Consider the following 5,262-nt stretch of genomic DNA (forward strand, 5'->3'; position numbering starts at 1 on the left):
TTTAAATCGCGGCAATCAGATGAAGTTGTGGTGAATAGGAAGTTATTGAATGTAAATCAATAGAATACATAAGTGAATCACTGAGCAAAAATACAATAAATTGGATGGAATTGGATTTCTTCCCGCTTCTATCATAATTACAATAAATAGCGCCCCCTATACTGTCCTCGGCTTGACTGTCTATTGCTTCTTATTAGGCTTGTGTCTAACAAAGAAAAAACTAACCCCTAAGTTCCCCTGCCTTCGATTATCTCTTAATCGGTATGTTATTTTGGTGCCTTACATTGTGGCTCAGAACCAGCTCGCCCAACTTGCTATCCTAAGATTCTATTCTTTCTTTACAGCTTGCCATGATGCCAACGTGCGTGGAGCTTGGCGTTCATCGCTCATAAAAAGAACAGTTATGTTTTTCCTTGTTCGTTTTCTCCTTGATGTGGGTTGAAGTCCCGTCAAGGAGATGATCGACGTCGATGAAGCAGGAGGCAGGTTGGAGGTAATCAAAACTTGAAGGTATATTGTAGCGAAATATTTACAGTCATATGTACATCTTGCCGAAGCATACGGATGATAACATAGACATCAACAGCGTCTTACTCTTCTACTTAACTTTTCTTATGTTAGAGCCTAGAACACTGTTACTACATACGAAGAACCGAGTCTCACTGCTCGACCACCAAGTGGTTACGGCCCAGACAAACGTTGCATCGTACGGAGTCTTACTGATCGATCGGTTAAGTGATTACAGCCTAGACTGAAGGGAAACGAATTCAGTCCAGTCTTAAGTACCTTGTGGTAAATAAAGAAAAGGGGAGGTGGCCACTGGTGGTCCGCCTCAACATTCCCTTATCCAATCCGTTTATTCTCAGATTAAGCCACTTCCTACTGGGCTGTCCCTAATCTCGACAACAGTGTTTTTACAGTGCAGACAGGCGTTTTGGCACTCTTTCCCATCATGGCTCTCCCTCTCCTTTCCACGCTTTCAGGGATTCTTACGGTCGAAATACATCGGTATCTTAGCCCTGGTGCATTCACGCCATTTTCCCACACTCATCGAGTTGACCCCACGGCACAGTCGTTGAACGGTTCCGGGAAAGAAAAGGCATTTGCGTGTCCCTGCCTCCCTCGCATTCGGGCCTTGCATTGTTGCGAAAGCACATGTCGGTCGTTAAAGTGTCACCTCGAGCGACGGCGGAGGGCAGGAGATGTTTGCCCACCTCATCTTCCCACGCGTTCGGGCCACTCTTCTCCAAGCCGGCCTCTGAGAAGAGAACGCTGCTTAACCGTAACCCCTGCTGGCCATCGGGGTAGACATGCTGCTCAAAGGAAGACGTTTGCTTTCCATTGATAACTGCACAGTCAAAGACCAGGCAGAGAGAGAGCCAAAAAAGAAGCTTTGTACGACGTACAGTGCCGCGCCGTCCCGTCTTCACGATCGACTTATGAGCGGCAAAACCTAACAAGAACTAAAGAAACCTTCGAATAGATAAGTTACATGACATTAAAGTATGTTTCAAAGAGAGAACTGCCTCACGGTCCTCGTGAGCCCTGAGAAAAGAGGACCAAAACAAAGTGCCAATTTCCTTCTTTCCTTTCATAAAAAGCATTTTGCAAATGCCTATGCCATTAAACAGCACCGCTTGCTGATGTTCACGTAGAACGAAAGAATGTTAACGTGAACTAAGGCTCTAGTACAGAACAATAGAAAAAAATAACAAGGTCGCACCTAAACGATTTACAACTGAAGTCACACAATAGACAATGTGTCACGGTCAAGTGACGCCTTCGATATATCACTTAGTGGTAACATATTGTCATGGACGTGCGTTTTGACTCGCGTTGTAACAAATGCATTTCTGGCAGGTCAGGAGGAAAGCGGATCGTGCGCTTCTGAGAAACCGTATATGTCTGGATGAAAGTTCGCTGGGACAGCCAATTTCACCCATAAAACTGGTCGACGTGCTTTGACTTCCGTGACAGTGGTGATCGCCGAAGAAACCGCCTTATTGAAGAACGCAGCATTGACGTCAGGAAGAGCGCGCCACACACGCACAGCAAAATGTAAAAGAACGAAACAGGAACCTAACGCCATTGAAACCTTACAACATTTACGGAAAAAGAGACAAAATAAGTATAGGAAATAGAGACCACTCGATCAAGTAGGCACGTAGCCTAGCCTCAGCCTAGACCCCAGCGCATGTCACGTGCGCTACTTTCTTATTACCAGTCTTCTGAAGTCTGTTCAGCGTCTCAAGACGACGGCACGGATTTGGCTGCCGTTTATAGCCACGCAAGAGCAGCAGCGGCCACTTCACGATCACATGCGCAGTTACAGCCCGTAAAGACCAGATATTTACTCGGTACATTTGCGTACGTAATACGCTAGCGCTATGAATAGTTCTGTCTCGCTAACTGTGTTTATTGCTTCATGCGACAAGCCTTATAGCGTTGGCTTAATTTTATTGCAGGGAACTGATGCCATCCCTCTCATATGGACGCTCTGTTCTTTGAACATGGTGGACCGTTTCCTTTTGTATGTGCTGCACGTTTGAGCTATATAGAGCGTAATCTGTATGAGTGCTCATGAAAAAATGCAGATGTTGGTAAGCATCGATGCTGAGAAATCGTGATGTTCAACGTACGATTGTTATTGGTGGTGGGGGAGTTAGCAGTATATAGTACTTACGAACCAAAAAGAAAAATAAAGAAAGAGTCGTGCGAATTCTGGATCAGTTACACCAGAAACAGCCTCCACATTATGTCATATTAATAAAACTTCTTTTTTATTCATTTATTTGAAGACGCTTATGGGCTCTAGCGGAAATTGCGATAGGGTCATGGGAGGAACGCAGGTACAGAGTTCAGGTTAAGAAAATATACCTGCGCTAAACATCTCTTATACACAGTAACGAAGCACCAGAACAGTGGACACTTCCTTCCAGATAGAGTAAACAGTGAAATAGGATATTGTGACGACATGGAAAAATATGCGTATATTGAATCGCAAACCGTTTCTACTTTATTATTATTTTTTATTTTTCACTTGAATTCCAGCAACGCCCGAAGGTGTTATTGCCGGAACGGGGAGGCGGAGGAGGAGGGGGGGAGCGGACGTCAACCCAGCAAGCAAATATCATGCACATCACAAACACGTCGATGGTTGCCGTGTTGTAGAGAGCTTTGAAGAGCTTGAAGAAATGAGGCTGGCTGTTTTATGATATCAATGGTTATCGGGAATGAGCTCCACTCTGCAATGGGTGAAACCAACGGCAAGCTCTGGTGTTTATTTGGTGCGTGCAACTGTTGGGCAAGCTTTGTAGTAGTAAGTGCGGCGTGATAAAGGAGGAAGTGCTGGCAGAACATACGCGAATGTGAAGAGTGGGCTACTACGTAATGAGGGATGAAAGTATTGTAAGACAAATGGACATGCTGTTTCTTTTTAATATTGACGACGATTTTCACCACTGCCTTTCTTTAACTAAATATGACACAGACGGGTTCCCTAACAGATCATGGCCTTCAATAGCACTTTTTTGGTGGAGGGTCCTTGATGCTATACCGTGGCACCGCAGTAAGGAACAAAATGTTTGCGCACATTGTTTTGGCAATTATCGTATTTCTTATATTTCTCTGCCATTACACTGAGAAGGAATCGCAATCAACAACGCCTAGAAAAGCCTGTAAGCTAAAGCGTGCGTGGTCACACGCTCTTACAATATCCTCCAGCATATTTGTGTCAAGCAAAAAATCACTTGAATGAAGATATGCATATTTTATGTTTCAAATCTCATATCTATAGAGACCTCAATACAAAAAAGAACAAATCCTATAGGAAAATGCTAACTGCGTTCAGGGGAAGTTCTCGAAAGACACTGGTGTATAGGAATGAATAATCTTCTGCGAGACAACTTTCGCAAAGGACTTGCCACATCCCCAAGAAGACAACTTTGAGATGGAAAGTGCCAACCACCACTCTTGCTCTGTGAACAAGTGGGGCAGATGCAATTTCCTTCCGCGAAATGGGACAGGCAGTCACGTCGGGCAAGTCGCTGTGGCAGAGGCTTGCGTTGACATGCAGTTATTTGTGTCACACTTGACCTATATCTGGACATTTCTTTTCCTCTCAATATTACGCTCCGTTTGCGCAATGCAGATACGCGAGAGTGGACGTCAAATCAAAGACATATGGCACTAAACGAGGAAGAGACTTCGTTCTTTACTATTTTCATTTAACTTCTTTTTTTCTCCCAGCACCGTAGCAAGACCCGGAACTGGGAAGAATTTCGGCGACTGGTAGTTGTAGTTGACATGAATTCGCTGTTGCGAAGACGACTTTTACGAGCACGGCTCGTCAAACGCGCTCAAGCAGCCGGACCGTTTGTTCCTTGTCCGTTTGTTTCAGTATATGTTCACTACTTCTGCAACTATATTGTTGTTGTTCTATTCTGCATTTGGAACTTTCGGTTCATTTCAATATACGTTTGATGTCTTTATTCTTGTGCTTTTTTGGCAGTGTTACACAAGAGGTTCAGAGAAGCGAAGGTCAAGGTCACGTAAGGAAAGAAAGGAAAGATAGCTTTAGGCACTGCCCCGCTGCGTTGACTGCGATGAATCGTATTCCCTGAAAAGCTACTAAAAGAGGATTGTAAAGTGTTTCAGCGTGCTTAGTATAACATGTGATACTTGTACAAGGGCTTGTAGCGCGCAGAAAAGAATGGTTTTATTTGCGCTCATTTCAGGCTTGAGCAGGGTTGTCACTGACTTTCGAGTGAAAGTCACCGAAAGACATGACAAAAGTCGCCAAAAGTCGCTATTTTTTTCAAATTTCGCCAAAAAAGTCGCCACTCTAGATATTTGGGCGTACCTAGTTATAAACATTTCCAATTATTTATAGCACCGTAGAGTACAATATTACCCAAACCCCTTCAATTATACTGTTATTTTTCAAGGCCAGTGGCATCACTCGCTTCACCATAGTAGTGCTTGATGCGCCGAATTTTCCGATAAGCCGCGAGAAGGGCTTGGAGGCGCAAGGGTTACCATTATGAAGGGAACGCTTATGATATCCTTCCATTCCTGTCCACTCAATTTAAAGGTAAAGTATGAAAAGCACGAAAGCGTTATTTGTAGAAATCTTTACGACACATATATGAATTAAAATGTTTATGAAACGCAAAACGACAGAACTCTTACAGAGGCCAATCATTAGTGAGTCTTATTGTTTTAAATGTGAACTAATATTACCGGGCGCCACTGCACATTTCT

Source organism: Rhipicephalus sanguineus, chromosome 11 (assembly GCF_013339695.2).
Source record: "Rhipicephalus sanguineus isolate Rsan-2018 chromosome 11, BIME_Rsan_1.4, whole genome shotgun sequence".
NCBI lineage: Eukaryota > Metazoa > Arthropoda > Arachnida > Ixodida > Ixodidae > Rhipicephalus > Rhipicephalus sanguineus.